Genomic DNA, 24,516 nt, shown 5'->3' with positions numbered 1-24,516 from the left:
GTAATTTGGTCATGATGTTAAACACACACAAACCCTATTGCACCCCCTAAGATTAAAATTTTCACTCAGGTTGCCAGCCCCTACCCAAGGTTTCTGTGTTTTGTTTTTCCCTCATATATTTGTACGTGTACTTTTGTGTGAAAATATTCACAATAGAAGCATATATTTTCAACCAGAACAATTTTTATTAAGCTTTGCAATCCATCTTTATCACACAGTTTCTGAAAATAGAAGGTTGCAGAGGAATAGAATATTGAATTCCTGAATCTGGAGTTAAATTATTCTGGACACTGGAGTCAATTGCTTTAATAGAGCAAACAAAACATTCCTTAGTCTCAGAAATTGTTATCTATCATTATTACTAAGGGAAGACTGGTGCTATAGGCCTATCTTAAACCTCAACAGCTTTTAGAACTCTTAGATTCTTTCTTTGTTTTTATTTTATTTTATTTTTTTCTACTGCAGTATGAAATTCCAGTAGCTGATCAAATGAAATAGCTCTCTAAGCTCACCTGGAAACATTAATCTTCTGGACATACTGCATAAACCACTAATATCGTTCTGGTCATTTAAAATGAGGAAGAGAGTACAAGTGAAGAAGCAAGCAGACTTTTTAAAGCTTTAGCATTGTTATTTTAATTCACTTTAAGACTAAAAGAAGATCCCTAAATCTTATATTGCAATAAAAAGCAATGGTTAGAGAAAAACTCTGTGTGGAATAATTCCTCTGAGTAAAAAATGAATGTGGTTCAACACAACACTTCTTCAGAACACTGTCTTCTAATCTTTCACTTCCTAATACTCAGCTTCTTATCAGACACTGCTGTTAGCATCATGACATATGTTTTCTTGAAAACAGAGCCAGAGATACAGCTAAACCCTGAAATATTTATGTTGGCCTGCTATACGCTGGCCCAACAGCCTACAGCTAGCTGTGCATACCTTCATTCTGCTGTAACCTCAACCTTAAAATCCTTTCCCATAATGCTTGATACTACTTATTAATCTTACAAGCATTTATAATTCCATACTTAAAAATATTTGTACCTATTTTCCAAGGAATTAGGCCAGAATGGAAAAGCAGTGCTCATGTAAGAAAGGAGACAACTTTGGATGAGAATTTCAAAGCTCTCTGTGTTAGTGTAACCTTCCATTTAAGTCTGTGGTAAAATTAGTGTTGTTACTTTTCACTCTTCAATCGTATATCATATGACAATCAATTTTATTTACTTATTCTTTTCTGACCTACTGCGGCGGAATCTAGTAAACTCCAGTAAGAAGGAAGGACCTGTGGCTTTTTACATCTTGGTCATTCACATGGTCACTGTCATCCTGAACTGCTTTATTTTAGGGAAAAATGAAAGAGCGCATCCAGCAACAAAGACTCTCAGGGATTCAGGATGTCAAGGCATGTAATCTTGTATGGAGGTATTCCAGAAGTGGCAATGGGAAATTACAGATGACCATGTAATGTTTGTAACTGCATTTATGGAAAAAGAGTTATAGAGAGAATGGCTGTGTGCCTGAGCACATGGCACTGTGTTATCTGTACTGTCCAGTCAGTACGCTTTATGCAGGACCTCACCGCTGTCTTAGCAGCAGATGCCCGCCATTCCCAGCTTATTTTCCTTTTCTACAATGATCAACAAATAAATAAAAATAATATTAGAAAACAATAAATTGGAGTAAATAAGTTCATTACTCGTTACTTCACTTTATGCCATTCACTAGGATACTGAGTCACTACTATAATGGCTCCAGAATCAGTTATGACAATTAACCCCTTTTTTGTGCACATTGTTTTTTTTATTTTGGTGTCATTTCGTTCCTCAGAAGCTTTTTTATTTTTTTTAATTTATCTTTTTCCCAGATTTTAACGGGTTCTAAAGGCTAAAATTAATAGAAAAAAATAATGAATAAGAACATGCAAATGGTTCTCAGCTTCAGCTCATGTAAGTGGATACAGGACAAGATCAAGCATCAGTTAGCTACCAGAATCCCAGTGCTCACTTCAAGACATGTACGACTTCTGATGTGGGAAGGGTGCATCACTGTTTGGAGTGGAGTCATGTTTTCTTTCAGCACGTTTTCATTTAGGTTTGACTGGAAATAGAGGCTCTTCTAATTGCTCTGATCACAGCAAATAACCCAGAAAGGTCCAACTTTGTTGTAATTAGTTTACAATTATTTTGTTTTACTTACATATTCATAATATTTGACACCTCTCCTAAATGAAAACACTGCTCATATCTATGGCAGTTGTGAGATCACAGCTCCCCAGATTCTGCTCAGGTATTGAAAGTCTATGTGCAAAATAAGCACGTCCCCATGTTATTACATGTAATAATTAAAGTCTGGCTGTATTCTTTAAATTAGAAATTGTGTGTTTGGTTGTTTTTTTTTCTCTGATATGTGTTGTAGTTTTGGGAAGGTGAGTAATACAGCTGAGTATGAAGGACTATCCCCAAAGGAAAACAAAATCTGCTTGCAGATAACACTGGCTCACTTCCGGGTTCAACAGGTTCTTCATGATTCACTACCCCTGGTGACACATGCTGACAAAGATGGCCATGAGGGATGCTGCATAGTGCGTATTTTTTTTCTGCTAGGACACGAGCCAAAACTCAAATGATATTGGTGCCATGACAGAACAAAGAGCGAGGACAGATGAGACAGGGATTAGTACTGTCATTGACACAGACTTCAGCTGTCAGAGAGGTATATAGCCTGTTGTATAGTCGAGAAGGAACAGGAAGGTAAATGAATTTAGACCAGCCATTAAGAACAAAAGTATCCCACTCCGGTTGCATAATAGTCATAAACTGGGTGCATCCTGCTTTACTTCTTTACCATTTTCACAGAGGAGTATGATGAAGTTTTATGGTGCATGCATGTAATCTTGCATCTTCAGATACCTAAATGTATTTTTTATGCACTATTGAGAGTTAACTGTTGGAGCATCTGCATATTACCATTTTCCAAGTTTTACTAATCTAGGAAATGTTCTAGATATCACATCTTTTCCAGAATTTAATTTCATTGAATCCTGTTTAAATTGAGAAGAAAAAGTAAAAAACCCAATCAGTGTACAAAAACCGGAAAGTACTGGAAAAGCTATCAAGTTAGACCTGTAAATATGCTTAATGGACCAAAATATATTCAATATTAATACTTTAAATTTTAAATCTGTAGCAAAATTTTGCATTTTAACAGGATTCATTACCTGCAGAATAGTATGGGAGCTCTCACTACATTTTGCTTTTGCTGTCTCTACTGAAAGTTAAGTATGAAACACATTTTTCTTGAAAAAGGGCAATATAACTCCCATTTCAAGAAGGGGAAAATGGATGACCCAGAGAACTACAGACCAGTCAGTCTCACCTCTGTGCTTGGCAAAACCTTGGAGCATATTCTCCAGGAAGGCATGCTAAGGTACATGAAAAACAACAAGTGCTTGGTGACAGCCAGCATGGCTTCACTAAGGGGAAATCCTGCCTAAACAATTTGGTGGCCTTCTATGATGGGGATACTGAACTGATGGACAGGGGTAGAGCAGTTGATGTCATCTACCTGGACTTGTGCAAAGCGTTCAACACTGTCCCACACGACATCCTTGTCTCTAAATTGGAGAGACATCAATTTGATGGATGGACCACTTGGTGGATAAAGAACTGGCTGGATGACTGCAAGCAAAGAGTTGTGGTCAATGGCTCAATGTCCAGCTGGAGACCAGTAACGAGTGTGCACTTGCAGCCCAGAAAGCCAACTGTATCCTGGGCTGCATCAAAAGGAGCGTGACCAGCAGGTCGAAGGAGGTGATCCTGCCCCTCTACTCGGCTCTTGTGAGACTTCACCTGGAGTATTGTGTGCAGTTCTGGTGTCCTCAACATAAAAAGGACATGGAACTGTTGGAACAAGTCCAAAGGAGGGCCACGAGGATGATCAGGGGACTGGAGCACCTCCTGTATGAAGACAGGCTAAGGAAGTTGGGGCTGTTCAGCCTGGAGAAGAGAAGGCTGCATGGAGACCTCATAGCAGCCTTCTAGTAGGGGGGTAAAAGGACTCTGGAGAGGGACTCTGCATTAGGGACTCTTTATTAGTGATAGGACAAGGGGTAATGGGTTCAAACTTAAACAGGGGAAGTTTAGATTGGATATAAGGAGGAAGTTCTTTACTGTTAGAGTGGTGAGGCACTGGAATGGGTTGCCCAGGGAAGTTGTGACTGCTCCATCCCTGGGGGTGTTCAAAGCCAGGTTGGCCAGAGCCCTGGGTGACATGGTTTAGTGTGAGGTGTCCCTGCCTATGGTCGGGGGGTTGGAACTAGATGATCTTAAGGTCCTTTCCAACCCTAACTATTCTATGGTTCTATGAACATCTATTCTGATATAAGATTATACTGGGGGAGAACTTAATCAAAGTCTTTTTTGCTCATATAGTCACTTCAGTAGGCATGCCAGCAATGAAAGAAATCTATACGAAGGTCAAATGCAAACTACATTTATGTGTCCCAGAAAATACATATTAATATTAATTATAATTATAGTATATTAAGTTAAATATACAGTGTGGTGCCTGGGTGTCCACAAACCCAGGAGCATTGAATACATTTTTCTCCACTGCTGTTTGAAATACTGACTTATTGAAGTTGCCACTGCATGAAATTGTTCCGTAGCAAAACCAGTATTTTTCTCAAAAATCAAGAACAGCAGTAGCTTCCATTTAATGAAATAGTCATACGTAAACAATTCAAAATCAAGAGATGAAACAGTAAGCCATTTTAAATTAAAGCATTAGAGTTATCTCTCTACAAGTAGGCTGTAACTTTGTCAAAATTCAAAATACTTTTGGTAGTGCCACAGTTTCTTTTTGTCCCAGTGGCTTCATGCACTGAGCAACAAAACCCTAAGATCTATAATTTAATATGATAAGCAAGCACATCTCCAAACTAATTAGTCTAAAAGAAAATTGTCAAGCCATTAAAAACCAGTAAAAAAACCATAAACCCACAAACCACCATTCTAACTTTTCCTTCATTGTCTTCTTTGTGGGCTCATATGAAACTGAAAATTTGGATGTGACAAATAAAATTGATCACCATGCCCATCACTATAACATAGCACAGATACAGTCAGCATAGTTTTATGAAAAATTCAAGGTGGCTTTTGTCCCTGGGGTGCGTCTGCAGTGAGCCTGTGCTACTATGTAGAACCTGGATAATCTAAACCCTGTGTAGGGAAGAAATCTGCCTACCCAGTGGTGCTGTTTTAGCTCATCTTCCAGTCCACACTGGGAGGAAGAAGGGCTTCTGTGTAGCTACTCCTAGTGTTCATTTCTGAACCTCATAGCACTTATCTTCAGTTCTCTGGGATATGTGAAAGATGACATATGGCTTTATTCCTACAACTATGTCTGAGCACTTGACTGCATTAACATATTTTGTGCTTTTGGATTTAGGTTCTGCCACAGTAAAAGAGACAGAAACCAGGTTTTCTTTCAGCTCTAATTCCACTGAGAGGAAACAGATTATTGCTGCTACTTGAATTTTTATTTTTTTAATTATGATTGAACCAAGAATAGATTTCAGAAAAAAAGTCAAATTTATGAACAGTTTGGAAATAAAATGTCAACTCAGATTAGGACCTTAATAAATAACAATGAGGGTCTTATCTTTTTATGCAGCTTATTCAAATTTCTCATGTAGATATAATATCTTGAAAGAGCATTTTATGCTCTCTGCCATTTTAACTAGGACCCAAAGTAAGAATTTGTTATCTTTCTTCTGGGAAGTTTCTGAAGAAAAACTCACTGAAGTTAAATGCTGGTCTTTATTTGGATATCAGGACTCTTAACATATGACATATATGTATCTTCCTGCCAGTCTGAAAATAAAAGTAATACAGAAACAAGATAACAAACAGAAGGCCTTGTGAACAGGAGATTAAAAATAAAGGTATGGAACTGCTGACTTACTTTTTCCCTTCTAATCATGAGCAGTCTGTTGCTGGCAGTAATTATTTTCCTCATCTTAATACCACTGGTCTCTAAATTCCATCATTAACATATTTTACTTTATGTATAACCTTAGATAATAATTGTTAACATGATGACCAAAGGAAAAGATAGAGTCTTCCTAAATGGCACACCAAAAGTAACAAAAATCCCAAATTACAGTTCTGCATTTGAGAAATCACAGACATTAATACTGTAAAAGATGAAGGGAAAAATCCATTTGGCATAGGAAATGTGGGCAGTGGAACATGTAATTTAATTATACAAGAAACAGAATTAGTTCAAAAGAAGGGAACTGGTTCTTCATTTATTCCTAATATCTCCAATGCTTGAACCTGTGAAATTGAAATTTAGCTAAGAGAGTTTTACTGTTGCTTGGTTTCATCAAGTTTAGACATTTGTTCTTGTGTTAATACTTCTGCTTAAAGAAACAGTAATCAACTACAGGATGACTGTGTGTACAGTTGTAAAACTGACATAGAATTTAGAATATTTTCACTTTAACTACCAAGAAAGAGAAAAAACACCCACCATATTTTGGTAACAAGATCTAAAAGCTGTCATGATGGTGGGAAGACACAGAGGCAGTCAAGAGGCAGAGGTAGTTGAAGTTCAAACTCATCTACTATATGCACTAGATAATTAATATAATGAAAAATATCCTACAAACTTTGCTCAAAAGTCTACATTTAGCTAATCTTACATTATCTAAAACATCATGCTTCATGAACATACAAATGGTCTTTATTTGCTTTGCATATCTGTGGTCTTCAACAAAGCAATTTGTGGATACTATGCTAAATCACAAAGTAAGAGTAATTATACCTATCGTCTCCGCAGTGGAGGAAAGTGATGTATCAGGAAGAAATAGAAATACAGTGAGTTATCACATATGCTTGAGAAACTCCATAACAGAAAGCAAGAAGTATCAGTAAACAATCACAGAGGATGAGAACTACCACAAGAATGAGGAAAGGAATAAATATAATTATTATTGAGCTATATCCAACTGTTCAAGTAGATGAGCTATGAATAGCCAACACAACCTCATGTTTGTCCTGCCAACCCCTACAAAAAATTCTCAAAAACATAGATAAGAAAAACATGTTTTAATTTGTCAACAAGTGTTAAAGTGTGGATTTCGAACGTCTGAGCTTAGTGATCAGTAATACAGTGTACTTGTCCGGCATCGTTTGTATCTAAATGTCTCTTTTTTCACTCTTTCACACTGCATCCAGTCCTGCCAGTCCTACTTATATTGCATTGAGGCTGAGCTTTGGGCATGTTCCTCCTAACTGCATGGATGCCCCTTGTGCTCTTACTTAGCATATTTGCTAGCTGACCTCCTTTTAGTATCCTGCAAGACAAAGCCACTGACATGTAAAAACCAAACATGACTTATGTTCTCATAAGGGAAATGTCACAGATTATATATTGCCCCGTAATTTTCTGGCAGTATATGAATAATTACTTATGGTAATCTTGACCATGTAGCTACTGAAGATACTAAGATTTCAAAATAGTTACATAAATACATCCAATAATTGCATAATTTACTTTGTACATAACTATTATAACATTGAAATTGTTATCTGGACCTGGTTTGTAATTTTTTTTCCAATTTTGCTTGAAAAATCTTTATATGTTAATTAATCTTCTCAAGTTTAGTACATTTGTGCACATTTCACTACCTATGAATGTAGAAAATGTATATACATCTCTGATTCCTTTTCAATATAAGCAAAAAAAGTTAAGATGACATAGGAAAATGTCTCTTGTCTCGCTAAAAATAGGTTCATCAGAGTGAACACTTACTTTCACCTGTCACCAACAAGATCACCAGCAAAGTACATAAATTTGGAATAAATAAGTGCTCTGATTACTTTTTCAGGAAATTATTTTTAAAAGAATTAATATACAAGAAACATCACAGAACATAAAATAAGAAGTTTTAGGAGGAAAAAAGGAAAGGCCTGAGCTAATCAGTCTTCCTGGGGATATTTAATGAAAGAGAGGACAACTGGTTCTACAAAGGACAGAGGATTCACAGATACACTTAAAGTACCTTAGATAAGCTGTAATATGGTTGCAATGTTGATACAGCCTTGATTGAGAGGATGATAATTCTTTTGTCTGTTTACCATACAAAGTGATATTGAATCAGAATTAAAGAGGAAGGAGAAATATGAAACTAACTCATAGATATGGCCTCCTGTAAAAGGGGGAAAGATGATGTGATCCTCACTGGAAAAAGGTTTGTTTACTTTAAAAAAAAAATGCAAATAGAATCAAATTATTTTAGCAATAAAAAATTAAAAACAGGTGTCTTATTAATAGAATCATAGAAACATAGAATGGCTTGGGTTTGAAGAGACCTTAAAGATCATCTAATTCCAAGTCCCCCACCACAGGCAGGGACAACTTCCACTAGACCAGGTTGCTCAAAGTACCGTCCCACCTAGCCTTGAACACTCCAAGGATGGGGTATCCACAACTCTGGACAACCTGTTCCAATGACTCATCACCCACACAGTGAAGAATTTTTTCCTAATACCTAATCTAAATCTCTCCTCTTTAAGTTTAAAGTCATTATCCCTTGTCCTATCACTACATACCCTTGTGAAAAGTCCCTCATGCCACTTGTTTTATCTTAACCTCTTTTTTAATCTCTGCATCTCTGAATTCCTGCCCATAGCTATGATATCAGGCAGTTTTGTGTCCATGGCCAGAAAAAGTTTCAGAAAAGAAGGAGCCAACAATCTTGGACTGTCAAGGTTGTCCATGTAAAAGGCTTTGACTAGTGAGCTCTCTTTTGTACCATTTATTGCTTGCATATTCAAGTCCTCCCCATTAACAGGAGCAATTAATGGCATAGTATATATGTCATGTTTAAAGGATCCAAACTATAATTTATTGCTACAACTTTAAAACAAAAGGCCTAGGTATTCAGGTTAATGCAAAACTAGTTGTAGTAATGGCAGAAGCTGTAACATAGGCAGAACTCAGCCTTTTAGCCACTGTATTACACAAAACTGTTGCTGCTGCCGCTACTGAGTTGCTTTAGTTTTAAAAAGACAAACACTGAAAGAATCTATTTTTTCTGAAAAATACAGGCTTGTTATGCTTACGTATTAAATATACACAGTGTTTTCCAAACCCATAAGTCACTTAGAATATTACCGTTCCAGTACCTTTCTTCAGTATTAGCATTTGCAAAAAACATCATAAAAGCAAATATCTGTGTATTTTTTTTTTAATTTTAACTTGTTCTAATACAATTTTAAAACAAGGAAAAAAGAAAAAACAAACAAAAACCAAACCCAGTAGTAAGAATTCATCATAGTTGCAAAAATCATAATTTTGAGAAAAAAACGAAACCAATCAACTGTGGGAAGTGTCAGCTGGGAGAAACTTGAAATTATGTGAAACTATTCTATTGATAGATTCTGCCTTTTTGTAAAGTAACTGATGAGGATGGCAGACAATTTACTATATACCAGCCATCTACCCTTCTAATGTAAATAACTTGAAAAGGGCCACATCACAGTTAATTCCTTAGCCAACACTGGTTATAGCTAATTTCAAATTTCTAGCACGGTAATTAATTGAAAATGTTGCACAATTATCTCTCAGCACAAGTTGTTACACTAAACGAGATATCTGTCTTCTGATCACAGAAATAACAGTTGTATGGACAGGAAAAAGCCTTAGCATGCTTTAACTCTCATGCTGGTGTCCAATTGTATAACTATTGTAATGTCTGTTACTTCTAAGTAATTTGGATCTCTGCTGGTAGGATTAAGCAAGCAAGAAGGAGCTTCTGAGACCATCAATGCAACATTAACAAAAAGCAGAGCTCAGGGCTAAAGGAGAGCTCTAATCTGTGGGATACAGACTCTGTCGACTCCCACCCATGAACTGGGAACACCACTTCCCCCTCCCCCATTTGAGTTATGAAGTGATGTACAGGTCTTGCTTTCGCATCCTTTTACTTCCTCTTCCACATCTCTAATACTTCCCAATAGTACAATGAGGTTTTCAAAGGAAGAATCGAATGGTCTTTCAAACCTAAGGACAGATATATCCCAAATTCCTTGCTTCTGCTGCTGCACCATCATTGGTTAATACATACCTGAGCCAGAGCACTGATCTGTAAATACTGGTGAACTGGTAAACACTTTATTCCCCAAACAGAGACCCCTTCACTTCAAATAAACTCCCTGTGGAAATTGTCAGCATGCCCCAAAAGAACTTGCCCTCAGAACTTCATTGGAACTCTCAAGAGGGAGAATATTTGTTCAGAAAGAGCATCTGAGCATACCCGCTTGGAGATGTGATAAGGGATTTTGTTTCCTGCACAGGGTGTGTTTATCAGGTGGCTATGTTCAAACAGGAAAAATTGCATTACCCTGGAAGCACATGGTCCATGATAAACACCTTGTACAGGCATTCTGATGATAAACATTGTCAGCACATACCTGCCACAAAGCCATTATCTTCTTAAGCCCCAGCTAGCAATCAGCTTAGTTCTGATACAGAGAGATTAATATATTCACAGGATTTTGTACCAGCCAATGTAACTAGAAATGGCACAAACTGGATAATAAATCAGCCACAAAATGTGGATATATATTGCTATATATAACTTCATTCATTTAAAGATGTATACAATAAAAAGAACATTTCTGAACTTATTTTGTATTGACATAAACCACATGTTTTGCTTAATAAAAAACCCACCCTGGAATTTCATATGATTTTTTTGAAGTCTGGAACCAAATATTTTAGTAATCTGCAGTGGTTATTCTCAGACTTCATTTTCATCTAACCTTGGAGGTGACAGTTTGTTGAACAGCCAATTTAATAATAAGCGCTACGTACGGATCTCAGGGTATGCCCCCCAATAAGCTGCTGCAATTTTACACTCAAAAAATTAAAAATATAAAGTATATCAAGCTTATTACTTTTTTATACACACAGATTCAAATCTTATCAATGTCCTTGTTTAATACTCACTACTTTCCTGACTGGACTGATTCAATGATCAAAATAACCAGCTTTGTGGCGAATCAAATTTATACAGCTGTGGAAACAAAACAGGTGTGACCTACATGTATTCTTGGTGGTCTTCTGTCATGGGACTGCAGTCTCATTTTTTTATTTAAGGACCTTGCCAGCAGTTGCACATCACAAGATAAGGCAATGAATTGTGTGTCAAGCAAAAAAAATAATACTTGCTATGTACCACACCTGAACAATATCATTGCACTGATAATGAAAAGTGCCAGAAGGAGTAACTCATGTGTGTTGATGAAATCTGGGAGCATTAATTAGACACACACTATTTAGGACTATGTAACAGCCTTAAATGCCATAAAATTAAGTGCATGATAAAATATGAGTTTATTGCACATCAGAAAAAACGAAGTTATGCTCCATAATTAATGAATCACTTCAAAGTACAACTTTCTTAGAGCTTATCAATATCACCTGAACTGCTGAAGTAGCTTTGAAATCGTTCCACTGAGGAAATTAATTAGAATTTATGAAAGATATACAGAAAATATAGCTATCTTTATTATTTCTGGTTTCATTGCAGCCTGGTGAGTTTACAGTTCTCTAAGATGTATTTCAGATGGAGAATCCCTGGTCCCTGCTGGTAGAGCTTTCAGGTGAAGAGGAACATAGCAGAAGTAATGTAGATTATAATCTTGCACTAAGTCAGCTTGTGCTGTTCCAGTTTTGTGATTTTTTTTTGCAACATGAACAGAAAAAAAAGAAGACACTGTGCAGGTTATCCCCAAATCCTCTCATTGAGGACATTGATGTAGCTGAAAGAGTGTAACATCCTTCCAAGGAAAAAGCAGGGATGCTGCTTCCTTTCCCAAGACTGGAATCAACTTTGTTTTCACAGTCAAGACGTGGAACCCTTACTTCTCAAAATACAAGTTTCTGGCCACAATAGCATAATGTTTTCATTGCAGATTGGAACTGAGTTCCAATTCCTCTCTTCTCCACCAGTCTCTATTTTTTCCCTGCACCTGACTTAGTTATTGTAAGGCACATAACCAGAAAGGCAAATCAATGCATAAAAGATCAAACCACATTTTATTATACAGATTTGAAGAAGTAAGTAACAAATAGTTGCTTTATAGTATAAATAGAAACAGTTTGTTATTAAGAGAGTAAAATAAAAGCACATTTGAGATATGTGCCCTGTATCTTAATGGAGTTCTAAAATATTTGTATGATGCAGTTCATGGGAAGTGAGCTGGGACAAGGCTTCCTCTGGTCATGAGGCTGATCTTTAATTAGCTTGTTCTACTGTTACCTTTGATTATTAAGAATTTAGATTCAAGACTACAGATGACGGACTTGGACAATATTCTCTTTACATAGCCTACAACTTCCAGCCTCTCTATAGAACATTTAAATGAGCTTTAGTATTATTACTGATGCTATTTTTAATAAGTAAGGACAGCACAAGAATTTCTCTGATTTCTAGAACTTTCATCACTGGATAAATCCTTCAATACATCACACTGAGTCTTTCATGACAGCATTAAATGGAAAGATCACTAATACCGTTTGACTTTAGCATATCCATCAAAAGACCACTAAATACTCTTTTTTAAAGTTTCACCTTGATAGTAAGGTATTAAATCCTTTGAACTTCAATACAGACATGAACCCTGTGATAAACCGTTTTGTCCTTATCTCATATTTTATAGCGGCCAGAGCACTATATTCATACGCTATCACATGAAGTGTTAAATTACATGAATGTGCTAATGTTTCTGAATAACTTATGTTTGGGAAATTTATAATATAACAGTGAGCAGTATGAGTGTATTCCAAATGGGTTACAGATTCCCTTGAAAAACCACATTTATAGCAGGGTTTATAAATTGGCTGCTTAATTTGCATTTGCTTGAAGCACAGCCAAATATGTGGTTGTTAAAAAAACCCACATTTCTTTTTCCTTTATGAAATTTATTTTAAACTGAATTGGCTAGTGGCTTTTGAGAACTGAGAGAATGAAAATACATACACACACTTTTCTGCTTTTTCTCAATGCCTGTCTGATAAAAGACATACAAAATTGACTTGCCAGATTTCTTTTCTCTTTCTTAAGTGAAGAGAGACCAAACCAGGGGTCAGATATTTGAAGATTCAGTCAATGCCCAGCAACAGCCCATGTCTCTTGAAAATAATCTTAAGTACTGACTACATAATTTCCAAGAAGGGTTGCCTAAAATATTCTTATACTATTTCAGTAATTTTTTTTGCAATGGAAGAAGTTGTCTGCCAACTAGGTAAATGCAACTTGGCTTCTGCTGCTGTCCATGACAAAATACTTACATGGCCTAAATTAAAGGACCCAGGTGTGCTTCTGAGCATAAGACACAGTTGCTTTCTAGCCAACATGCCAGCTTCCTGTTGGGGAGAGCTCCAGTGATGTCCTCACTTATGTCCATTCCTAAACTCTACTCTCCACAGAGGAAAACCTGAGTATGGAGTTGGATGGGACAATCATGTGCTTACCTAACCTAGGCCCTGAGGAGAAATAACTTCAGAAATCAGTTAAATGCTAGCTTAATGTGTATTTATATCTACATATATAAACAATAATAATTTGGAGAACTCTTAACATACAGAGTAGATCCTGGACCTTTTAAAAAGTCACAGGTAGGAAAATCATATTACTTGGGAGGCTAAAGTACATTTTGTTGGTGCAACATCCAAGTCTCTTACAACTCCAAAACAATGTCTAAAGACTGTGTGGTAGCTTGTGTGTAACAATAGTAGCTGCTTGTATTAATTTTTCTCAGCAAACTGCAACATCAAACAGTAATAAACTGGACAATTTAATGGCAGTTTCAAAGATGCTTCAGCCAAGAGGCTGAAGAAACAGAATAAACAGGCATTCATTTGTAAGGCATCCCTTTCAAGTCTGAGTTAAATCCTAAACGAAGGGCTCCTGGGGCATGTTACATGGCTATTTTCTATTAACACAGTTGTCGTGGTTTAAACCCAGTCAGGTAATTCGTTCGCTCACTTCCCCCCCTTTCTTGCCCTCCCCCTGCTCCCGGAGGGACGGAGAGGAGAATCGAAAAGAATGCAACTCCCACGGGTTGAGATAAGAACAGTTTAGTAACTAAGGTATAACACAAATCACTACTGCTACCACCAATGATAATAATGATAAAGGAAATAACAAGGGAAGAGAATACATCATCTCACCACCAGCCGACCGATAACTCGCCCCCCCAAGCCCGACCAAGCTCTGACCGATACCTCCTCCAACCCTGCAGTCCCCCAGCCCTTCCGGCTAACTCCCAGTCACATCCTGGGCATGACGTGCTGTGGTATGGAATACCTCTTTGGCTAACTTGGGTCAGGTGTCCTGTCTCTGCTTCCTCCTGGCTCCCCCTCCTCCCTGGCAGAGCATGAGGCTCACAAAGTCCTTGGCCAAACCAAAACATCGCTTGTTATCAGCTCTGTTCCCGAGCTGAAAGTCAAAACATTGCACTGCACCAGCTACCAAGAAGGGGAAAAATGACTGCTACTGCTGAACCCAGGACATTATCCACCCCTTATTCCATACCATTCACGTCATGCTCAGATCCCACATTTTCAATATACCATCACTCTTATCTCAGTGCACTCTTATCTTAGTGCATGGACCAGTCCCTATAAAGCTGCTGAGTCCATCTGGTACATGATGTCAGGCTCCATCTCTTGTAACAGTCTTCCAGAGCAGGAGAGACTGTGTGCAGTGTTCACACTCGTGAATAACCTGGGCAATAGTGTCCATTGCTAAGTCCACCCCTCGATCATGAGTCCATCTCTGTGTTGCATCTCTGCTCTGATGGCCTGAAGTGCATTGGGCCCACCAGGCTCAAAATAATTCACTGTCCCCTTCAGCAGTTTCTGCAGCTTGTTGCTGGGGACTCCATACAGCTGCCTTCCATCTCCGATGCTTCCAAAGCACTGGAGGGGCCCAATGGACTAGATACTTGCCCATACTGTCCCACACACCCTGCCACTCCTGGCTGTCCAGCCTTGGGGAAAACCTCTTGGTCCCCCCATATCCTCGTCTAACCCCAGACAAGACCCAAACCTGACTCTGCTTAACTTTTGAGATCAGACAAAATGGTTGTGGGTAGAACACAGCCTGTGTGTGTGCCAACATGCTGATCCCCACCACAATCAGCAGGCAGGTACCAAGGATACCCAAAGGCCATTCAAAACCTTCAGAACTCTCAACTGATGCTGCTGTACTTGTCACTGGGGCTGGTGTAGCCGCTGTGCTTGCCGGCTCTCCCACCATCAGCTTCTCTTTTCCTGAGTCCAGCTCTTCCTCCTCTGCCTTGCTGGGAAATGCTGCGTGGTCTCCTGCATCCTCCTGGGGCTCGGCGGGCGGCTTCCGGGAAACGCTCTCGGCCGTCGCGGGGCTCGGCGCGGCCGCGGGGCTGGGCTCCTCCGCGGGGCTCGGTTCGGCCGCGGGGCTGGGCTCCTCCGCGGGGCTGGGCTCCTCCGCCGCCTTCTCTCGCTGCTCGACAGCCGCCTCCTTCTGCTCCTCGACCGCCCCGACCTCCTCCACCGGCAGCCGTCCCCTCGCGGCCTCCGGCCCCGCTCCTGCCGCCGCTTGGTCGCCGGGGCCGCTTTCCCGGGCCGGTTCGGCTGCCGCCGGCTCCCGGGGCCGCTCCCCCTCGGCTCCCCGCAGCCTCACGAAGATGGAGAGTAGGGTGAGGGCCAGGACGGTGAAGAGCAGCCGGACGGCCAGGTACAAGTCCACGGCCACGTCCGTCCCGCCCTGCTGCTGGAGCCCGCCCGTATTACAAGCCATTTCCATAAAGCACAGTGAGACAAGAACCTTAGCCCAGGCCCCATACTTGATAAACACTAACACAGCAAATACCGGCTCTAAGTAAGTTACAACATTCTGAAGCTGTGAGATCAAGCAAAACAACTCTGAGACCCAATAAATCAGCATTGTGATGAGTGACTATTAATCCAGTCAGATCTGTCGTTATCTCAACCCCTCAATGCCCCACGTTGGGCGCCAAAAAGAACTGTCGTGGTTTAAACCCAGTCAGGTAATTCGTTCGCTCACTTCCCCCCCCTTTCTTGCCCTCCCCCTGCTCCCGGAGGGACGGAGAGGAGAATCGAAAAGAATGCAACTCCCACGGGTTGAGATAAGAACAGTTTAGTAACTAAGGTATAACACAAATCACTACTGCTACCACCAATGATAATAATGATAAAGGAAATAACAAGGGAAGAGAATACATCATCTCACCACCAGCCGACCGATAACTCGCCCCCCAGGCCCAACCAAGCTCCGACCGATACCTCCTCCAACCCTGCAGTCCCCCAGCCCTTCCGGCTAACTCCCAGTCACATCCTGGGCATGACGTGCTGTGGTATGGAATACCTCTTTGGCTAAGCTTGGGTCAGGTGTCCTGTCTCTGCTTCCTCCTGGCTCCCCCTCCTCCCTGGCAGAGCATGGGGCTCACAAAGTCCTTGGCCAAACCAAAACATCCTTGTTATCAGCTCTGTTCCCGAGCTGAAAGTCAAAACATTGCACTGCACCAGCTACCAAGAAGGGGAAAAATGACTGCTACTGCTGAACCCAGGACAACAGTGTAGGACAATAATTATCACTCTTTCTGAGCAATAAAGCCTTGATTCAACACTATATCTGGCGGTGTGAATTTTACCATTGATTTCAGTTTGGTCATGATTGCATGACCAAAAGCTTAGTAATCAATAAAACAAAAAAGAACTCCTGGAGAAGATGTTCATAGGCACAAAATGCTGTTTAAAAGCTCGCTTTCTGGAGCAGACTTTCATCAGAGATTAGCTGGTAAATTGTCACTGGACAATTTTCCCTTCCACTCTCTGATGCATATCCTAAATTCTGCAGAAAACTATAGATAGTGTATATCACTTACATATAACCTAACTATGCACAGAATATTTCTTGGTTTTAAACCACATTAAATAAGACAGAAATAAGTTATAATGGGGTATAATATATATCAGACACTTCACTTTAATTTTAAAGTTTCAACATACTTGTTCCTCATGTACCTAGGCTACAAATTCTATGCAGGATTTTAATTTTTTTTTAATCTGCATTTCTGTTTGTATACCTAAACTTTTTTGAAAGTAAAATTTTGTGTAGACAGGTTGCTTGTTTCAAGTTGCTTATTCAAGCTAACAGTATTTGTGGTCAGTATAATATATATATATAATTCTAGTGCAGATCTCTTTTGCACTAGAGATTTAGCACTGAGATTTTCTTTTGCTATCTGTTCAGCCACTGAGGGCAAGCAGGACGGTACCTCCCTTACCCTACCACTTCTCTTGATTTTTTTTTAATTTTAGACTTCAAGTTTAGAAAAAAATCTTCCCTTCAAAAAAAGATAACCAATAAAATGGAAAGATCATTTTCAGATTAATAAGCAAGACTGCTGAGTGCTGAGACTCTTTGGCATTAGGTTTCAGTTCTGTCCTGATAGCATATGTTGCCTGCAGTAATATGATCAAAATATAGCAAAACCAAATTGTTGCAAATAGCTGTGAAAATGTGAGTCCTAAGGAAATAATATCTGAACACCAGCAGTAAAACCAGGCTAGAAGGTCACACCTAAACCCAGCTTTATGACAGACCTGGAGGTGAACCAAAATCAGCAATAGAATTGCCTTCGGAAACTATTAGTAAGACAGATATCAGCGATTTGGAGAGCAATGGATGCTCTATTTAAAGAATTACAGTTGGATGATTTTCTAAGGCAATTTCTAACTCATCAGGGTCAAAAAAAAAGACTTATGATACAATATACATTATCTATCTATCATCTATCTATCTATCTAATGTGGAAAGCAGCCCTGTGAAGGCTGTATTTTTGGGAAGTTCAAGAAAAAAAAAAGAGTAGCTTGTAAAGATCACCTCAGGCTTCTGCAAAGGACAATGAGGAAGTTTCAAACAGGGACAGAAAAGTCTGTAAGCATAATCCACGTTATAAAGTGACAACACAGCCTATTTTTCAGAATGTTTAACACACAAATAACTGGAAAAAAACACAACAAAACCAACAACTAAAACAAAACCCCAACCAAAAACAAATGAAAAAAACAGAAGAAATTAGGTGGAACAGAGAAAAATATCATTTAAGGCCAAAGACTGAGCTCTTCAAAACTAAAAATATGATGCTGAATGCTTCATAGGTAGGAGCCAGAGTCTCAAAACTGGTCATATGCATTCACAGTCTTCACTGTGATACCAGTCTAATGTATCTGAGATCTCTGCCCCTTCTGGGCTGTGTATAGAGGGAAGAGGGGGAATGTTTCCAAAGTAACATTCAGAAATGTTTCTGGATTTTACTATCAAAGAATCTCAGAGATGAAACTGCTGATAAAATGCTGGACTTCCGGTAGCATTTAGGCATTGGCTGATGCTCAACCACTAAATATCCCTGTAATGGTTTATCAGATTTTTGATAACCATTTGAGAGACCCAAAAGGTAGTTTTTTAAACTTTATGGGATATTTTCCTAGTGAAGCTGTCAAACTGTGGCACAAAATGTGCTTGGTCTTATCACTGGTTAAAACTGGATATGTCATGAAAACATTTATTAGAGGTCTCTGTTTTTTTTAATTTTGTATATTTAATTTTTGTGAAAAAATCTTTCCACAATCTACTGGGAAAAGATTGCACACATCAGAAAGACTGGGATTTCAGCCTGTCAATATTTTGGATTATGGAAAGAGGCAGAAACACAGGCTTTGTCTGAAGTTAACACCTGTACTGGAGGTAGGATAGAGGCATGGCTCTGTTCCTGCAGAAAATGTACATGAAAGGCAACAGAAAAAAAAAACCAAGTTAGCTATGAAAAGAAAACAAAACAAAAATCTGCTTAAAACCAGGTCTTGTACCCCTTACATATTCTGTCATGCAATTCTTTTTTCTTAAAATATGTTGGTACTTCATACGAAAATAAGCAACAGAAAATTTTTCCCTTAAGAAGAGATTCTCTATGTTCTGAACCCCTAAAGGATTTTTCTTCTTTTTCTGAGTAAACATGTAGATGGCACTGCTATAGCAGCATACAGAGATTTTAAAAGATAAAGGCTGGAGTCCCTTCAAGATTTCCAGCATTTTATAGATTTTATAGATTTTATGAAAATAATACTCTTTCTACTTGCACATATACTGTAAGTTTTGAATAAATACTTTGTAATCAGATCCATAGTACATATTTAAAGGAGACTTTTAAAAATTGATTGAAAATCTAATGATGGAGAGAAGAGATTGCAAGTACTTTTAGTAAGTTATGACTGATTACACTCAGAAAATGTACATTTAAATTAGGCAGCAGTTATCTAACCTTAGGTTCTAACCACTTGCACTTGTGTTTGCACAATTTAAAACCCAGAATTATCTTCCTATATAGATTGTTTTAGACTAGGAACGTCTTCAACTTGTTGATTGTTATTTTAATAAACTTAATTTTTTAAAACCATTATTTCCTTTCCCAGATCTCAGGTCTTTACTGGAGTGCTGTTCCAGAACTTGCAAATTTTGATTCCTTGTAGAAAACTAGCCAACATACAGTAAGTCCTGTTTCACTAATGATAAATTGTGTTACTGATGAACATAAAAGCATTTGCTGCTAGCCTGAGAAGGGCTTAGAACTGGAATTCTATGTGTTCATGAAAACCAGTATTATGCTTAAATTTCTGATACCTGCCTAGTTTTAAATGACCTTTTAAATACAAACTTTCATTGGTGTGGTATATTCCTTTGCTAACTCCCCTAATAGACTTCAAATCACATAATCCAAATTACATTATTTGCATATGATCATCTTTTTTAATAATACCCTTTTTATGATCCTTACAACAGCTGATGTATTTTAATGAGTTCTCCCTAGCTTTCCAATTATGTTTTTGTTGAACCATTGCATATTGTCCAATAATCTACTCTCTTACGCAAAATAAAGACCCCCCCCCAGCATTAAAACATAATCTTTCCAATGAAGCCAAAGGTATTATTAAAGTGTCTTTTTTTCCTTTAGATTTCTCCTATATAAAGCTGAAATGACTCGTTGAATTTCTTTGTTATGTTCTCCATTTTTATTTCAGGAGTTCTGACTTCTGCTCTCAGATAATTTTTAAAGTAATTTCTGAATCTGTACTTGCACCATTTATTTCATTATCTCACCTTTTCAAGACAGTCTGTAAATTCTTGACTGCCTAAGCTTTCCGTCCCACTTTTATTATTTCTTCAGCATTTACTCCACAAGGACAAAAATTCCATTTTTCTCCTCAGCAGACTCCCACTGTGCAGTGGGAAGCATCATGCAAGTTTTGCATGTAGGGTTTGATCAGACTACTAATCTTTCAAAAGATGTTTTTTGAAACAGCTATCTTTCAATACTTTTGATTTACTTGTACAGTCTAGAAGCAGAATAAAGTCTTTTAGAAGTCTACACAGACACTTGAAAAAGCATCAAAGAAAATATTCTAGCTTATTTATCCTGCATGCTTCACTGAGGGACCTATGTCTTGAGTTTTAATGTTTAATAACATTGGGAAATGAATAATTTCATACAAACCAACTTTCTCAGGTCACAACGAATTCCCTTCAAAGCTATGAGAAGAGTGCTTCTACCTCTGAAGCTGCTACTTGCTGAGTAGCAATTATATATATTTTTTTTTGGATAAAGATATTATCCATGTGATGTGAATATTCAATGACATTTGTAGTCCTGCAGGCCATGAGTGTCTTTTTGCTCATTCTCATTACTGATAAATTTAATTACGTTGAACTCTACTTCCTCAAAAGGTGTACAGCAATAGGAATGTCCTGGGGCTATTCTAAGATAGCTTTACATGAAGAAGTTGAGGAGATATTCCCTTGTTGTCTTGGTCTCTGATGTTTTAAGGAAAAAGAGTTTTCTCATATGTATCTGGGTCAGTAATTACACTTGTTTTCCCCAATGAGATTTGGTTTTCCAGTCACTTTAACTTCTATCACACACTTTATTAAAGCCTGCTATTTTCTTTGAACAGCAGCAGCCTCAGTACTGGGGACACTTTATTGCCCTAAGAGGCAAAAAGAAAATGGAATTAATCATGGGCTGATCAAACTGTGATATAACAAGATTCAACAGATGCCAACTCTATTTTTTTAAGGCTGAAAGCCATTATGCCATATATAAAGGACAAAGTTGTGAACAGTAGATCCATGATGAAATGATGGCAAGTATGACCTTATCAATTAAAGAAAATATAGCAGGCAATGCAATAGATCAAATAATGCTGATAGGACAAAATACTCCTTCAAACTAGAATTTCACAGAATTTCTAATCAGATGGTATCAATACATACAAAATCCTTTTTTCAGCAAGATAAGAATACTTGAAAAAGACACATCAGGTGACACCTGTGGACAGCACATCTCTAACTACAGAACTAGTTTAAGCCCCAAATATTATTTTACTTTTACAACAGCCACATGCATTCAACATTGCAGCAGCTATCTGTGAAACTTTTGAAAATAATTTATTTTACTTTTATGTTACTATAAGTTATTTAACCCTTTAATAAATGTACGTGCTACTTTCTACAACACTCTGCATGCAGGGAAACCTAGGACTGGACAGACAAAATTGGCAACTGAGGATAAAGAATTATAATCCATTTGACAATTACAAGTAAAGTTTTGACATTTCTCCTGTGAGAAGAGAAATCACCAGAATAACAGGAGGCACGATGTCTCCCCTCTTATTACTCTTCTTAAAACAGCTCCTGAAATATAACTAATGATCTGTTGGTTTTAAAAGATGCAGAATCTTCAAAAGATCTGGGTGACACTTTTAAGAAATTGCTCTTTGTAGCATGTCAGCATATAAAATAACAATGACAAGGTAGACCCCAGGTAAAAATGGATGCCTGCTACTCACTTCATGAGAAGATGTGAATGCTTCTCCATGGAGAAAACCCACAGGTACACTGCAGCCTACCACAAGCCTTGTCCTGACCATCCTCCTCAGCAGCTGTTCCCCAAAGCAGGTCAGTCTAACGTTTAAAACTTTTATTTCAGAAAAGTTTTATCACACATTTATTTTTTTTCGGTGTTGATAAGACTGCATTTGTTACAATGGTTTCCCCTTACTCAGTCATTAGGTCCATGAAATGAAATCAGAATTAAGCCTATCAGCTAGATAATGTCTTGATATAAGAATAAAGCATGCTATAAATCTGGATGTGCAGACAAATGTAAGCAGGGAGACTGTGCATGTACGTGTAGATAAACGAACACTCGTACAGAAATAACCTTAATCTGTTTTCTTTTAGTGATGCAAGTTTCACAATTTACTGTAATAGTTATTTTTAATTCTCATTACTGAAAACCACATATGGAATAAATAAAATATGTTAACTACTTAGTATGAAGGCCACTTTGACTAGAATCAAAACCAAATGTACAATGAGAGTGAAACATTGGGGTTAGTTTTGAACTTAGAAGACTTATGTATGATGCTGCAGCTGAAAAGAAAAAAAAGGAAACCTTTATCCCAGTCACACACAGGTAAGTAGAGCCAGTTTTTTGCATTTACTCCTGTAGCAAAAGTCTTGTACCTGGAATAGAAATTGGAAATGGGGTTTCCTTATATTTTATGTCAGAAAAAGATCATCATGTCTCTATTTTAAATATCCTTCTCTCTAATCTGATGTGCTTTTAAATTAAGTACAGAATGCCTTTATAACCTTCTTCAAACATTAAAAGGAAAAAAAAATGGGTTAGGAAAGTGCTTATGGTACCGTTCAATGTGTACTAAATCCAGAAGCAGATCTTCAGTGAATAAGAAAAAGCCACAAAGCTCACTTTTGGTTTATGCCACATATTCAAGTGCTAGAAAAGTAGAGAGGAGACATAAACCTCAAGGTTTATCCTACCTATAATGGAAATTATATACTAAATGTGTTATTAAAGGCCACCAAAAATGCCTTGATATTTGAAATAGAGCATGTGTTAAATGTAATGGACAGAAAATGTAGTACTTTTCTGGTTTAACACAGCTGCTACCATTACCCTGTATATTTCAGGATAACAATTGCTTAGATGAAATCTATCTTTTAAAAAGCTTTGAAGTGATATGAATAGAAGGAATATCAAAATTTCTCAAATTATTTTGTCTATCGCAGCTGCTAATTAAGAGGTATTAATGAAGCACCCATGTAGACAGTATTGGTATCCAAGGTAGCAGAGACAGTTATATTGAGATATTTTATTGATTGGGATCTTAACATTAGAGACAGTTTAAAAAAAAAAAATAAAAAAATCCCACATTGCAGTTGCCACCTTCATAATTCAGAGTTTGACTATATTGGTTTGTTGTTTTTGTGTCTTTTTTTTTTTTTCCTCTTGTAGAAAATCACAGAATTTTCTTGGGGTCAGCTGGGGTAGAGGGGAAAGGAGAAGAAGGCAAGTTCTCTTCATAAAAGCAGTCTTAAAAGCACCTTGTGTAGTTTTCATGAATGACTATGAATTCAGCTGGCTATAGAAGGAGCTCCTGGTTCACATAATAACACTAAGAGAAAGTAGTATGTTAAAAATGAAATAAATTAATTATAATCTGCCTGTATCTATATAATTTTGTTTCACTACAGCTATAGGAATGAGATTTATGTTAACTTATTTTATTGAATGTGAAGCAGATGATTTATTTCCGTTGCAGGTATTTCAGCACAGATCTGTCCTGCAAACTTTCTACATGCATCACATCCATTTGTTTTGGGCAAGAAACACTGGAGAAAACCTATACAAATTAAGCTCTAAGTACCAAAAACTGAGGTCAGTGATATAGCTATATATATCCCTTCAACTCTGAACAGTAACATAACCTGTCCTAATAAAGTCCAACTTACCTTCTTCCAAATTGATATTCCTTCCTTCCTGCTCTCTCCCTGAAAGCACACAGTCCCTACATGACAGTTTTCTTAGAGGAATGTTTTTTCTCAGCCTCAGACATGCTCTCCATTTATAACTTGGCTTCTTCTTAGATTTCCTTATAGTAACACGTACTTCTTGACTTGCAGCACTTTGTTTTTACTTGCCTCAGTCACCCTTCCATAATGTTCTGGAGCAGACAGTATTGATAATAAAATTCCCCTGGTTGATGCCATAGCAATTTAGAAAGTCAAACAGGTGCTGGACTGGAAACTCAAGCATTTAGAAGCCAGTGAATTTTCAGTGCTGCAGTGTCTTAAACACATGCAAGAGAAGCATGCTTTCCTCTCCCCAGTTTCTGTTTCTGTGGTTTATGCAAACTAGTTAATTCTTTTAATTCTTCTGAAAGTTATGGTGAAGGAAATTAAAATGACTGCCCCTAAAGTTCTGGTATTGCTGGTTCCCTAAAGCTAACCACATACAGTCCAACAAGGGAAAACATGTCAACCCTGACAAGTCAAAGGCTATAGCTAGC

The 24,516-nt window shown here is 37.9% G+C and overlaps 1 protein-coding gene across 6 annotated transcripts in view; it reads right to left on the bottom strand.

Annotated features, from left to right (window-relative positions):
* The window catches only part of RALYL (RALY RNA binding protein like), a 396,968-nt gene that overhangs the window by 104,741 nt on the left and 267,711 nt on the right, over nt 1–24,516 (bottom strand). The gene's annotated exons all lie outside the window — the stretch shown is intronic.

This window comes from Pezoporus occidentalis, unplaced genomic scaffold, assembly GCF_034315485.1.
Source record: "Pezoporus occidentalis ecotype Australia unplaced genomic scaffold, CSIRO_AGI_Poc_V1 ctg69, whole genome shotgun sequence".
In the NCBI taxonomy this organism is placed as follows: Eukaryota; Metazoa; Chordata; class Aves; order Psittaciformes; family Psittacidae; genus Pezoporus; species Pezoporus occidentalis.
Note: the sequence above shows the minus strand (reverse complement) of the source record. Positions and strands in the feature narration are given on the sequence as shown.